The sequence below is a fragment of the Notamacropus eugenii genome, chromosome 1 (genome assembly GCF_028372415.1).
Source record: "Notamacropus eugenii isolate mMacEug1 chromosome 1, mMacEug1.pri_v2, whole genome shotgun sequence".
Classification (NCBI taxonomy): domain Eukaryota; kingdom Metazoa; phylum Chordata; class Mammalia; order Diprotodontia; family Macropodidae; genus Notamacropus; species Notamacropus eugenii.
The window spans coordinates 464,716,846-464,732,138 of NC_092872.1; the positions used below are offsets into that span (position 1 = coordinate 464,716,846).

The 15,293-nt window shown below is 42.3% G+C and overlaps 1 protein-coding gene across 4 annotated transcripts in view; it reads right to left on the reverse strand.

Annotated features, from left to right (window-relative positions):
* ZNF423 (zinc finger protein 423) overlaps nucleotides 1-15,293 on the reverse strand; it is a 417,541-nt gene that overhangs the window by 247,373 nt on the left and 154,875 nt on the right. The window contains exon 1 of one of the 4 annotated variants that reach the window (XM_072632163.1): nucleotides 13,699-13,787. The exons of the other annotated variants lie outside the window; for them this stretch is intronic. The gene's annotated coding sequence lies outside the window, so the exon portion shown is untranslated. Of the gene's footprint in view, nucleotides 1-13,698; nucleotides 13,788-15,293 lie in introns of those variants that run through there. 4 annotated transcript variants of the gene reach the window in all.

Below are 15,293 nucleotides of genomic sequence, written 5' to 3' on the forward strand. Positions count from 1 at the left end.
CATGGTGCCAGCATGAAAGCCTCACCTCTCCAAGAACTCCCTTTGCAGCATGTGTGGTAGCAATGACTAGAAGGCAAGACAACAAACAAGCAATGGTGTTCACAACACAACTCTTCATGGAGACATTATGAAAGCTGTGGTTCCACCTTATAGCTAGGTCTAAAAAATAGACTCTCACCCAAAGTCCCTATCCTAGAAAGAACCTACTGAGCCAAGTTGTGCTTGCTCTCATGGGCCTCGGGGCAGTCTTAAAACACTCCTAGTCATTAGATTCTAACTAATATTTATGCACCCGGATATAAGAAGCAGATGAGTACCAAAGTAGAGAGCATGCTGGGTCTGAAGTCAGGAAGACCTGAGTTCAAATCCAGCCTCAGGCAATAATTATTAGTCATGGGGCCCTAGGCAAATCAGTTAACTGTTGTCTCAGGTTTCCTTAACTGTAAAATGGGGATGATCACAGCACCTACCTTTCAGAGACAACATTTGTAAAGAAGGCCTTTTAACAGTATCTGGCACATAGTGGTGCTATAGAAATGCTTATTCCATTCCCTCCTACCTGTCTCATTGACCATGGAGAAACCACAAGATATGGAAAAAAGCAAAGTGCACTTAAAGGTCAGACTTGAGCTCAAGTCATCCCATATCTAACTCTGTGGAGGGAAAGGACTGTGTCATCTTTGTCCTCATATCGCCAGCACCAAGTAGAGGATGTTGTTGAGCAGGCATTTAATAGTATTTGTTGGTAAGCCCTAGCTCTGGCCATTTATTAGCCATGCCACGGTGGGTTTTATCACTTAACTTTAATAAATGTTTATTGAATTAAATTAACCTCTCCAAGCCTCAGTTTCCTTATCTGTAAAATAGACAAAATAACATGTGTACTACTCACTTCAGAAAGTTGTTAAGTTGTAGTTTGTCTAGCACTGCAGAAATAAGAGATATATTGCCTCTCTACATGATGGATAGTCAGTAAATGTTTACAAAGACAATAGGGCATATGAAAGTACTAAGAAGGCACATGCTAGAAAGAATGGCCATGGAGAAAAGGGGGCGGTCCACTCCAGAATATAGGTAAATAAACAAATGAAGACTAGTGGAAGCACTAACAATGATAGGCAGCATGATATAATGGAAAGATGCCAGAACCTCTGAGTATTTAGTGTGGCATCACCCGACCTAAGTTCAAATCTCAGTTCTGCTGACCAGTGTCAGCTTGGCCAAGTGTCTCAACCTCTTAGGGTCTAAATTTCCTGACCTGTAAAGTGAGGGTGTTTACATAGATGTCCTCTAAGGTCCCTTCCAGCTATTTAAAGATTCTAGGGATAGCTAGCAGGTTTTTATATAGCACTTAAAAGGTTTGCAAAATACTTTACATTAATTATCTTATTTGGTCCTCATAACAATGCTCTAAATACTACAGATATTATCATCCCCATTTTACAGATGAAGAAACTGGTTAAGTTGACTTGCCCACAGTCACACAACTAGGAAGTGGGGAAGGTAGGATGGTAGGATTTGAACTTGAATACCTCCCATTTACAAATCCAAGGTTCTTTCCATATTTGCCATGCTGCCTCTCTCAGTGGAGAACAGAAGACTTAATGGGGACATGATAACTGTTTCATGTATCTGAAGGGCTGTCATATGCAAAAGGGCATAGGTTTATTCTATGAAATTACAGAGGGAAGAACTAGGAGTTATGAATCAAAGTTACTGGAAAGTAGATTTTGGACTAAGATGATTTAAGGAAGAACTTTGCCAACTAGAACTATTCAGCTACCCAGCTTTGAACCAGGTTCTCCTAAAGTGGTGAGCTCTCTGCCAATAGAGGCATTCAGAGGCTGAATAACCACTTGTCGGGGATGATATTGATGGCATCCTTTGGGGTACAATATTGGACAAGATGGCCTACAAACAGATCCCTGGAGACCACCCAGAAAAGAGTATCCAGGATACTGTCAAAGGGCCTGGAGCTGATGCCATATCCAGATCAATTGAAGGATCTATAGGTGTAGAGTCGGCAAAAAAAAGAGAACTTGGTGGTTGGGATATAACAGCTATCTTTAAAAGTCTAAAGAACTATCACTTAGAGGGTGGAATGGAAGCCTCAGTTGTCTCGAAGGTCCCTTCCACATCTAACTCCATGAGCTCTCAGTTAGGATTTGGTCTAACAGATCAAATTAAGAACAATGAGTGTAATAGTAGTAACCAGTACTCATTCATACAGCATATAAAGGTTTGCAAAGCACTTCACGTACGTTACCTCATTTGGTCTTTACAACAACCTCCTGAGGTAGAGTAGAAGGGACAGAGAGACAAATTTAAGTTTGATGGAAGGAAAACATTGGTAACAATTTGAACCATCCCAATGTGGCAATGAGCTACCTCAGAGAGTCATAAGGTCATCTCGGTGGAGGTATTCAATCAAAAGCTGGATGACCAGCGTTTTGATTAGGAATCTTATAGAAGGAATTCTTATTGAGGTATGGGCTGAACTCTGAGGTCCCTTACAGCTCTCAGAATCTGAGAGTCAGGGATAGGAGGCTACACAGGAAAAAAAAAATCTAGGTACTGGCACAGATTTAAATTCCAAGCCAAAACTTTTACAAATGTGCCTCCCACTAGCCCAGTCAATCCTGAAAACCACCATGCTAAGCACCTGGTTGGGGGAGGTGGGTGAGCAGGGACTCCTTCCTTTGTAGAGTCCCCTAGGGTGGGCTGCTTGGGTTACAGTTGGACCAGTGTGCCTGAGGGAGGTAGGTGTGAGGGTTCTGCCTCACCCCACACAGAGAATAAAGTTGTCCTCATGGTGAAACCATTCCCCACACATACACCCTCAATGACGGAATAGCCAGGTGCCGGAAGTCTTTAGGCATTGCTGAGTCTTGAGAAAAGTTTCCCCCATAAATGTGAATTTGCCTCACTGGAGGTCTTCAAATAGGGTCCCAAAAGTTCACTAAGAACCATCTGTGCACACAAGAACCACCATATGGGTAAGCATGTGAAAGAATAAAGAGAGATTCTGGATACCCTCACCAAAATATAGGACATTGCTTCACTGGCTCTGTAAGGCCCTCTTCCCCAACTCTCCAAATCTCATTCATCTTTCAAGGTCGAGATCCAATGCCATCTCCTCCATGTAATTAAATCATATCCTACTTTGTGAATTCTCTTGTATTGCTTTTAACATTATCAAATCAGTCATGTGAATATATCTTCCTCCACCTGGAACAAGTCCTTGTTCTGGGCCTCATCATGGAATGGAGAGGTCCCTGGTTTCTTGGAGTTATTGGAGGGGGAATGAGGGGAAGGACTGGGGACTCAAGCTTTAGCAAATTTCTAGCTTGGTAATCAACCTGGAAAGGCTTTGGGAACAGACTTGATAACAGATTTTACCCCTGTCATATAACAATCAGGGGTCAGTTTGAAAAGGTTTGACATCAAAAGGTAGTCCACAAAGTGCTGGATTTTTCTAGAGTCAGTCCAACATGTTAGAAAGATCACTGGATTTAGAGTCAGAAAACTTTGGTTCAAATCCTAGTTCTGCTACAAGTCAATTAACTCCCATTTAGTGTCATTATTTTACCCATAAAATAAATGAATTGGACTAGAATTTCAGGGGCTCTTAACATCTGAGGTTCAATACACTTTTTAAAAGAAATATTTTAATAACTATTTCAATATAACTGAATTCTTTTGCAATCATCTGATTTTATGTATTTAAGACATTATTCTGAGAAGGGGTTCCCAGGCTTTCCCAAACTGGCAAAAAGGGGTTCATCACATACATACACGCACGCACATGTGCGTGCACATACACAAAGATTAAGAATCTCTTAAGCTATTTTGACCCACCACTAGGTCTCTATCCCAAGAACACCAAGGAGTTGTCCATCCAATGAGGGATGGCTTAACAAATGATGCGTATATCAATTAATGAAATACTGTTGTGCCATAAGAAATTATGAAATAGATGGTTTCAGAGAAACCTAGGAAAGCTTGTACAAACTGATGCAGTGACATGAGCAGAACCAGGAGAAAGATTTCTACAATACTTTAAAAACAAACAAGTTTGACAGCCATAAGAACTCTGATCAATATGATGACTGACCGTAATTCCAGAAGACCAAATATCAAGCACGCTTCTCATTGCCTGACAGGTGACAGGGGTGTGATGGTGTCAGCTCTTACAAGCCCACTTGGATAAATTTTCATAGTGAGCATTTACATCTCAGATATCAGCAAACTGTAAAAATCAGGGGGCAACTAGGTAGTGCAGTGGGTACCTGAAGTCAGGAAGATTCATTTTCCTGAGTTCAAATCTAGCCTCAGACACTTACTAGTAGCTGGATGGCCCTGGGCAAGTCACTTAAGCCTATTTACTTCAGTTTTCTCATTTGTAAAATGAGCGGAAGAAGCACATGGCAAACCACTCCAGTATCTTTGCCAAGAAAACCCCAAAAGGGGTCACAGAGTTGGGCATGACTGAAAAATAACCAAACCACAAAAAAGGTGAGGTTATACCAGGCAACCTCTGAAGATCCTTGTAATTCTATATCTATGATCAAATGATCCTACAGCATCAGTGTGTGTCCTGGCTCTGAAACTATATAATGTATGATCTTGGGTAAGTCACTTTCCTCACCCATAAAATGAGGTCAAATTAAATGACCACTGAGGTCCCTTACCAACTCTGGATCTAAGATGCTATGAACTAAATTCTATTACTTTTACACTTTCACACTTCTTTCTATCCCTTATAGAATCTAGCATAATAACCTGCACATACTAGGGCCTGGTCTAATGTGTAAATGTCAAAGGCTCTCAGGGTGTCCCTACAGGCTTCCTCCTAATGGAATGTAAGGTCCTTGAAATAGGGACAGCTTTATTTTTATCTTTGTATCTCTAGTACCTAGCACAGTGCCTGACTCTTGCTTAGTAGGTACTTAACAAATGTTTGTTCAGGGGAACAGATTGTGAAATCTGTTTGTTTACTGAAAAATTGCTTTCTGATGCAGCCTTCAATCTTGTCCTTCCTGGATGGCTTAGGTATCTGTTGTTTTTGACTCTTCATGATCCTTTTTGGAGTTTCCTTAGCAAAGACACTGGAATGGATTGCCATTTTCTTCTCCAGCTCATTTTACAGATGAGAAAACTGAAGCAAATGGGATTAAGTGAGTCATTCATGCCCAGGATCACTGATAGTAAGTGTTTGAGGCTGGATCTGAACTCAGAAAGATGCATCTTCCTGACTCCAGACCCAGCACTATGGAACTTCAAAAAACACATTCCCTTTAGAATTTTTCTTGCGCCCAAAATATGGATCCATTAATTATATAAAATTTTAGAGACCAGCCAGCTAAATAACTTAGTTCCACAGTCACCTAAATGAGACGTATACTGTTGTCACCATTGCTTTCTGCCAGCCAATCTGTATGGATCCACCTAAGGAAGCTTAATTATGAACCCTTTGAACAATAAACACCTAAGCTGAGCAATCCTGGGGTCAACCAAGTTATCAGCCCGTTCTTCCTCACCCCCAAAAAATCCCACACGTATTTATACATTGACAACCTAGTTTTGCCTGGCTACCTTCAGGTATGTTGATCATCCTAAGCCTGTAGTGAGAAGAAGGTTCACCATACACAGGGGTCTGTGAGCTATGTGCTCACTCTTCCACCACCAACCTCTAGCTAGCCCCCTGTGTCTTCATGCATAGAGTGAAGTATGAATTCAGCATTCAGTCTTTTTGTAACACATAGTTACATAGACTGAGTAATGCTACAGGTCAAACAAACTGCCTCCCTATCCTCACCCCTACTCCCCCCAAAACATTGTAACACATTGATAACCTGATTTCCCATGGTTATCTTTCAGGGTTGTTGATCAAGCCTGCGTTCCCAAAAGCCTGTACTGTAAAGGGGGCCCCTCTGAAGTCAAGGGTCCATTTGCTATGTGGCCATATAGCACCTTCCACTGGCCTCCAGCCAACCTCACCATCTCTTTCCTGCACAGAGTGAAATGTGAATTCAGCATTCGGGAGGATGTTGCCACCCTCCAGATTGGAGGCAAACTTCCAGCTAGCTGCAGGACAGCTGTGACAGAACACAGAGTCCAGGTGTCAGAAGGAAATTAAAATAAACGACCTTGCTACATTTTTCATCATCCATTCATAAAAAATACAACAGCGCCGTGAAAGAAAAATAGGTCAGTTCAGTCAGATTTACGGTGACTTGGAAGTCTACACGTCACCCTTAATGATTCCAGACCCAATTCAACTCTTGGAGGCCAGGTCTGTGCCCTATAGGCCAGCCAAAGCTGCCCCAATAATTCAGACAAGGGAGAGGAGATATTGTCTGGGTCACATAACATTCCGCCACATTAAATCTCTACTTAGAAAAGGGTATAAGGTAGTCAGGATGGAAGATGGCACTGATGTTTATCCCAGCTGTGCCCAGTTGTGAGAAAACCCAATATACAAAAACCCAAATTATCAAAGTCTTGCATTTCTCATATGACTAAAAGATTCTTTGCTTTGCAAAAAGCATTCTCTCTTAGAGATATCTTAAAGAGCCAATGCCCCCAAGAGTACTCAAAATCTGATGTGATTTACAAAAACTCAGACTCACTAGTTCTCAAGAACACAGCTCTTCTAGAAAGTGAAGTAATCTCGTACTATGAAGTCACTGATCAGAACAGAAGCAGAACTTCACCTACAAACGAGATTCCCCAAGTACCCCCTTCTCAGGAGCCTAACATTTCCAACTTGTCTCTCCCACACTCCCAACATCTCCATCTCACACCTGGGAATCAGTGCACACACACAAACACACACACTCATTCCTCATAGTTTGGACCTCATGACACACAGGCACACGCACACACGCACACACCCCTCTTCCTCACGTCCCACATTTGCCTACCTCCACATTGGCTCTGAGGATGCTCAAGGACAGAAAGAAATGCACTAAGGAAAAGTCAACTTCTCCTTGCAAGAGCAGGTTAGAGAAGAAACTTCAGCTCCTTCCTCTGGCTCAGTGTTCCCTTCAGATCCCTCCCCACCAGGTGACAGATGGTAGCAAAGCCTTCAGGTGGCAGCCCACATGCCAGGTAAGGTCTTGCAAGTTGCCTTTTTTTCCTTCTCACCTGTACCCAGAAAAGGCTAAAATAAGAACTTTGTTTTTTCCTGATGCGTACATAAAGCAGGTGTGCCTCGTTCTAAGAAACCTCCCAAATGTACAAAACTCAAGAAGCTAGATGGTGATTATCTGCTTTACAAAAGAATTCTTTGCTTTACAAAAGGATTCCCTGCAGGGTTCCTTCAAACAGTTAGCTTCCCCTAGTGCATTTAAGTGTTTGTCTACAGATCATTAACAGCCTGACAGAGGGGGGTAAGAGAAATAAAGCCATTGCCAATTAGAGAACAATCAGAAATGAAAGTAGCACAACCCTGAAATGATAAGGTAAGTCAATGGGATAATAGGATCTGATTTACACACTATTTTTATAGAGAAACATAGAAGGGTAAAGTGAGAGACTTTGATAAAGCTATCTATTTAAAATAATGACAAGGAGAGAGAGGAAGACAGTCATTGTCATCCCAGAAAAAGAAAGAAAGAGGGCATTTGGAATGAAAAGAAGGGTTACCAAAATGAGATACTCCATCTTGGGTGCCAGAGAGGTCACAGTCCTTGGGCCCATTGGAGCAATGAAGTTTCAGTGAGACCAACCCTTTCAATAGGCAAGAAGCAGCCCAAACGTCCAATCCATAACCAGTGCATCTGTGTTTCCATTTCTCTGTTCTACAGCACCTCTTAAGGTCCCTTCCAGCCCTAAATAGTTTATAATGCTAAGAATCTAAGTCATTTCTTAAAGATGATACTCTTGCCTTCCTAGAAGATTTTGATTTAATTAATGAAACTGACTAATAGAATCCTGGAACCACAAAACACCAGCACTCTCATGATGTCAAAGATGCTACAGAGGAGAAAACTGACTGGGAAATAAGTTGCCCAAGGTCACACACATAGCCACAGAAATTATTAAGTACCTATTGTGTGGCCAACCCTGAGCTAGGTGGCATGAACCATAAGCCACAGTACTTCCCCCAAAAAATTGAGTGGCTACCTGAATGAAAAAACAAATGGACAAATGGGTAGAGACATATAGATAAGATATGTGTGTGAGAAAGAGAGAGAGAGAGAGAGAAAGAGAGAGAGAGGAAGTGGGTTATGAATCATTTCACTTGTGCCCTGAACACCAGGTACCCAGAGGCTAGTTGGTGTCTACTTTGTGCATGAACTTTATCTGTGGTTTTTCCAACTTCCAACTTTGGCTATGGCACTTCATAGAATCTCAGTGTTGTTGTTAAATAATTTTTCAGTTGTATCCAACTCCTCAAGACCCCATTTGGGTTTTCTTGGCAAAGACACTGGAACAGTTTGCCGTTTCCTTCAGCTCATTTTACAGTTGAGGAAACTGAAGTAAACAGTGGGTAAGTGACTTGTCCAGGGTCATCTAGCTAGCCTGAGGCTGAATTTGGACTCAGATCCTCCTGACTCCCTGCTCAATCCATTGCACCATCTAAGTGACCAATCTCAGTGTTGGAAGGGACCAAAAAATTCATCTATACCCTCTAACAGAAATTTTCTCTACAACATCTGGACGAGTGGTCCCCCAACCTCTGCTTGAAGTCATTCAACAATGAGACACAACCCATTATCTCCAGAGGCAACTCATTGCATTTGGGATAGTTCTTTCCTTGCTATCATAGGCTAATAGGCTTAGGGCTAGAAGGGCCCTTAGAGGATATCTAGTTCAAACTACTCACTTAACGGATGGAAACTGAAGCCCAGAGAAGTGAACAACTTGGCCAAAGTCACACAGGTAACTATGGAATAAGCAGGATTTGATTGTGGATTCTCTAACTCTAAATCCAGTATTTTTTCCTCTATACCAAAGTCCTTACATTAAGGAGATGATTCATTAGTTTCTCATCATCAAAAGTCAGAAAGAAGAGATGAGATTCAATTTCATCCATTCCATCTGCCATTGAACAAAAGTGCTAGATAAAAGTGTAGGAGAGAAAAGATATCCACTCTTATGGTTGAAATAAAATGACTTTTCTAGAATGAGCTAGGGTAGCTAGGTCACTTCACCCTGTTTGCCTCAGTTTCCTCATCTGTCAAATGAGCTAGAGAAAGAAATAGCAAATCACTCTAGTACCTCTGCCAAGAAAACCCCAAATAGGGTCATGAAGAATCAGATATGACTGAAGTGACTCAACAAGAGGCTGAGAACCTGTCCATTCAGGGTGGAGGTTTTATTAGCATTAGGAATCTATGCTTGACAAAAACAGAAAGCCTTCAGAGATATAGATGCCTTTTAAGAATGCCACCTCTGCTATGAGAAGAAGAGTGAGTTTTATAGTCAGGACAACAGCAAAAATAATAATGTCTTTTGTCTGGAAAGTCCAAAATATAATGAGGTTGGAACTGCATTCAACTTTTTTGTGAATGACCTTTATCCCTCCCCACCTCAAATTTCTTGGGTATCACTTTTCTAAAAGGATGAATTGGGTATAGCACCCAAAAATTAGCCATCTGAGTAACAAATCCCCAGTCAGTCCTATCCATCATCACCAAAACTTCACATATCTTTAACCCCAATTATTTTCTTTAATAAATCCATGATCTCAAAATGTAGTTTAATACTTCCATCAGTGCTGATCACAACCCAACCACACCGTCTTTTCCATTGGAAATCTTTTCCATATCCTTCCATAAATCCTGCGTACTCTACTTTAGTTAGGTCAATAAGCATTTATTAAGCACCTACAATGTGTCAGGCACTATGACATACACACTGGAGATACAAAGAATGGTAAAAAAACAAAACAAAACAAAAAAAAAACCAGTCCCAGCCCTTAAGGAGCCTATAACCCAACCAGGGAGACAGCATTCAAACAACTACGTACACATAAGAATAAACTGGAGATAATTTCAGAAGGAAGGCAATATGAACATGCTACAGACCTTCTTTTGGTTTGGTTTGGGTTTTATATTTCAGTCATAACGGTAGAACTTGAGCAGTCCATCTGTCATTCCTTGCTCTTGCAACCAGGTCCACCCACCTCCTTTTCCAATTGTATCTATCTTTGATTACATCTTATATGTCACCCTTGTGTACATCACTGGTAATATGCAGCAGTTCTTACCCACCATAGTCTTTCTACTCACTTTTTGGAAAACTGCAATTTTGATTCTTTGTAGATCATTTTGTTTTATGACAAGTCACATCATCAGAAAACTAGTGTTTAAAAGAAAGGTTTTTTGCAGCAAGGCGGAATACCAGAGTAGCTTAAGTAGTGGAATTCAAATTGGAAGATCAGGGCTCAAATGGCACTTTTGTTACTTAGCTGTGTGATCCTGGGCAAGTTGCTTAACCTATATCTCAGTTCCTTCATCTATATGAATCTATTTATATGTAAATATATGCATATTTTCATACAAGGGTACAAATCTGATGGATACACTGTATACCCATCTGACTACTTGAAATATTATAGGTAACGTGCATTCTTCATCCACTTGTTTTTTCCTGTGTGGATGGCTAGGTTAAGTTCTTTTGATCTGAATCTCATTGAATGAGGCTCTGTAGTTTGGGGGAGACACAATACTAAACAACATATCATCTACAAAGAGGAGCCTCTGAAGTGTTAGACAATAACTTCTTAAGAGTTAGATAGTAAGCTCCTCAAGAGTAGGGATTATTTCATTCTTACTATTTATAAACTTAGGGCCTAACAGAATGCTTTTTTATATAATAGGCACTTAATAAATATTTGATTGATTGATAGACTGATGTATTAAAGAATTATCCTGTCTATTTGGACTTTACTTTTGTGCTAAGTCTCAGCCTTCGGATAAGAGAAAACCACTTGGCAGCTATCCTTGACTTGACTCAATCAACCAATGGGTATCTATTAAGTACCCTGTGCTAGATGTTTGGGAGAATACAAAGATAAGACATGATCCCTGCCTTCAACTTTTATAAACTAATTGGGAAAGGAAAACACATATACATGAAACTGAGACTAGGGCAGCCAGTATAAAATCAAGAGCTAAATTGTATAGTTCAGGTTTTAAGAGCTATGAGAAGTTAGAAGGAAAGAAAAGAAGTCAATGCTGGCAGGAGTAGCTGGGGTAGGCTTCCAAGAAGAATTATGCAGTTTGAAGGGTGAGTAGTAATTTGGCTAGAAAGAGAGCAGAAAGGTATATTTCAGGTGGTGAAGAACATGAACAAAAGACTGGGAAAATCTGCCAGGGTTGCTATAAAACCAAGAGGCAAACACTCCCTAAGAAAGAAATTCAGAGGTCAGTATAGGGTAGATTCCTCATGGTGTAGAAGCATCTCAAGCCAGGACTCCAAGGTCCAGTGTTTGTGAGCCCCAGGGTGTCTCTGATTATCTTGATGAGTATTACAAACTGCTTTAAAACAGGGAAGTAACAGTTCCCTTGAAATTTTATAACTGAGTCTATAGTATGTAGCCCTTTTAGAAAGAGAGAAGTGTCACCAAATCAAACAATGACAGGGCACTGAAACTCAAATAATCACAGCAGGGAATCCAAGACATTGTGTCTGTACTGAGGCTCACTCATGGTCCCACACAAGAAGTCAACTAATAGAGGCTTTTTTGAAGATGGTTTTTGATGATGTTATTGGATTCCAATCCACTGTCAGTGGAGAAAAGAGACTTCGTTGACCAGTTAGGGTGGGAATTCTGGATAATGACTGGGTAATACTGAGTTGTCTCAGGAAAGACATCTTATAGAGTAGCAGGGAAAAACCTCAAACTGAAAATAAAAAGATTCGGGTTCTGCTGCTCTCTGGTTGTATGATCTTGGACAAGCCCCTTAACTATTCTGAACTTTGTTTCCCTATGTTGTAAATGAGGAAATGGATTCAATGATCTCTAAGATCTCTTCTAGCTCTAACATTCTGTTTCTCTATAACGCTGTGAATTATCCCATGGGAAAAGCATCATTAGGGAAAAGAAACAGGAAAGAGAATTGGATTTAGGGAAATGCAGTTTTGATCTTGTTGGCTGATTCCAGGACTGGTCAAAGATTTCAGTGGTCTTCCCCCCCAACCCCTCCCCAAAAGGGCTAGTTATGCATCTTCCCTTTTAATCCCCAAACACTACTGGAAAAGTCAACGGCAATACTATAGTCATCTGTCATGAGGATCTGTCTTCATTTTCTACATCTAATTCTGCTTTAATGTCTAATTCCACTCCTAGGACTACGAATCTGTATGAGATGAACCTCAGGTTACAACATCTTCACCTGGCCTTGCACACAAATAAAAATGAGCTTTGCAGCTTAAGGCATGAGTTTTCTAGTCTTACTCTCTATGGGCCCTGGAAGCAATGGAATAAACAGAATGGAAACCACGTGCCATATAAATACATAATGCACAAAGAGACTCCACCCAAATATCCTTGACCTTCTAGCTTTCTCCTTGACTTCATAGCTGCCATTATCCCTAGTGAAGCAGTGAGTAGGCCTGCCACAACTTTGGTTGCCAGTTTCTCCAGTAGTTAAGCAGTAAATGACGTTAATCGGAATGATAACCTGTTCAATTCTACATTTATGCAAATAACAAAGTTTTGGCAGTGCACTCGGTGATGTGAACAGCAACACCTGCCAGGAGCCAGTCCATGTGTCTGACAAATTTGCTACTCTATTTTCATAATCTGTGAAATTACAGTACAGGACCAAATCGCTGGCTGTTGGCACATCCCCGAGAAAGGAAAAAGGCAAAAATACCAGACAGCAAACAAACGAAATCCTACTTTTCTAAAAGGAAAAAGAAACTCAATTCTCCCAGAATGGGCCAGCAAGCAAGTAGCTAAACAAACCTCTACCAATTCCGAGTGATGAATAATAATAGTATTTATAATTCAATTCAATTGAATAAGAAAAGCAGCTTATATTTACATAACACTTCAAAGATGCAAAAGCCTTTAGCCACCACCAGTCCAAATGATCCTCACACCAGTCAGGTAAAGTCTAGAGATAATGGATTCATTATTCCCATTTTACAGAAAGAGACAATGAGGCTCCGACACAAACCAGTATGGTCTAGGTCACACAGCTACCAACAGCTAACATTCATTAGCACTTTCAAGCCAACAAAGTGATTTCCTCACAAGCCAATGCAAGCATTAACATGCCCATTTTAGGAAAGAAAAAGCTGCCACATAGCGGTGTGAAATGACTAGCACAGGGTCACACAGGGAGGAGTAGCAGAATCACTAGGTCAAGGACAAGCGCCCTTTCCATGGTACCACAACAGTCTCTCCCCAAGCAAGACTCAGGTCTCCCAAGTCCCCAGCAGTGCCTGAGAGTAGGCCATTGAGGGGAAGTTGATGGATGCCTCCATCCCCAAAGTGCCAGATATGGGAAATCACATGTCAGAAGTGACTGTTTTGCAGAAAGAGAAGGAAAGGAAAAAGGGAGAGATGTAAGGATTCTAGTGCCAATCCCCGAATCCATGGATCTGAGTCTACTCCCACCAGTAGGAGCCTCAAACCCCACCCACAGCTAAGTGGGAAATCCACTCCACCTCCTGACGCCTTCACCCCAGCCACCGTTCCTCCGTCTCCCCCAGCTCCCACAAATTACTCATTACTTTGTCTGTGGTCCCAGCTTTCCAGCCATGGAGCAGGTAGGAGGGGAGCAGTTCCCACTGGCAGTCAACAGTGAGCAGGAAAACCAAGGTGAAGGCTTTGGACAGACTGAGTGTGCGGTAGAACAGTCCTCTGGCCGGCCAGCGGGATTCTAACTGCACTCCACCCCCACCCCCACCCCCACCCCACCCCTCCCCTTTGCTCCCCTCTGCTCCCCTCCCCTCTGCTCCCCTCCCTCCCTTGGACTTCTCTCCCCTCTGAATACCCTGGCCCTCACTCAACCAAAGGAAATGAAAGACAGACTAAGACAACAGCATTCTGGGGAGGGGAGGTCAAGATGCTTTCCAGCCGCACACTGTGGCTTTATCACCCTCAGGACAGAAGTTAAGCCCTTCCTCTTTTTCTTTTTCTTTTTTTTAAGAGGGAAAAAATCCAAGCATCTCAAAAAAAAAAAAGTGACTTCTATTTGCTTAAAATTTTGGTTGGGCTCCATTCCCCCAGAAATGCCAAGCAGGCAAGAGCAACAGGCTAATTCAAACCATTCTTGGATGGTTTCCTTCAAAGAGGGGAAGGAAGGGCAGGGGGAGGGGGGATGAAGGAGAAAGGGAGTTGGGGGACTGAGCCACTCAAAGCCCAAACACTATAAGATTTTTTTTTAATCCATGAGTGTCGGCTATTCCCTACGTATGCGAGCTACTCTGGACAGCAGAGGTGTCTGCAGTGACATCCGCTGACAGCCAAGAAGGGCTGGGATGCAGCTCGGGGCTGTCTGCCAGCTATCCTGGTCACCAGGAGGGGGGTGCGGGCCCCTCCTCCACCCCATCCCCGGCCCCCGAAGGGGCAAGTTCACAAAGCGACTTCCAGTCCTCCCCCTCCCCAGCAGCCCGCTCCCCTCCATGCAGCCTAGCCTTCCTCCCTCACCTCCCCAGCCGCTCGGCCCCTTCTCCCTCTCAGAAGGGTCAGGCTCTCCTCCTGGAGAGATGAGCCCGCCACTGCCTGTCAGTCCCTGATGCGGACATGCTCGGCCAATTACCGGGGGCAGTAACCGTCAAAAGCAGGGGTAAGGCCGGGACTCCACACCCAGAAGCCTCCCCTCGGGTCCCACAGCAAAGCCTCCAAGCAAGCTGTCCCCCAACTGGCTCGGCAGCCAGGCTAGCCACGTTTTTCCCTTTTAATTAAGACTGATTCTCTCCCCCCCCCCCCCATGATGTCATTGCCAAACGCAGCCAATTTTTAGCCAGTCAACTCTTGAAATAAAACCCTTTAACACAAAATGAGGCATTTTATAATCCCCTATACATTTTTTTCCCCGAAGCTGGCACACTGAGAGTGTTTAAATCTGCTGCCAAAAAATTCAACCAATACTTTATCTTTATTTTAAGTCTGTATATGAGTTAAATATCTTTTGTACTTGCTCTTTTCCTCCCCTGAACTTCTCCTTCTCACTTTCTCTGGTCGTCCCATCTATTCCTCTGGCTTTCCCTGTAATTTCCCCTTCTCTGCCTTCTTTAGGCAAGAGCCCAAGTGTGTGGATATGTGTACATGTGCGTGTACTGAGTGCTGAGCCGAGCTCCAGATGCCAGAGAACTGTAACAAA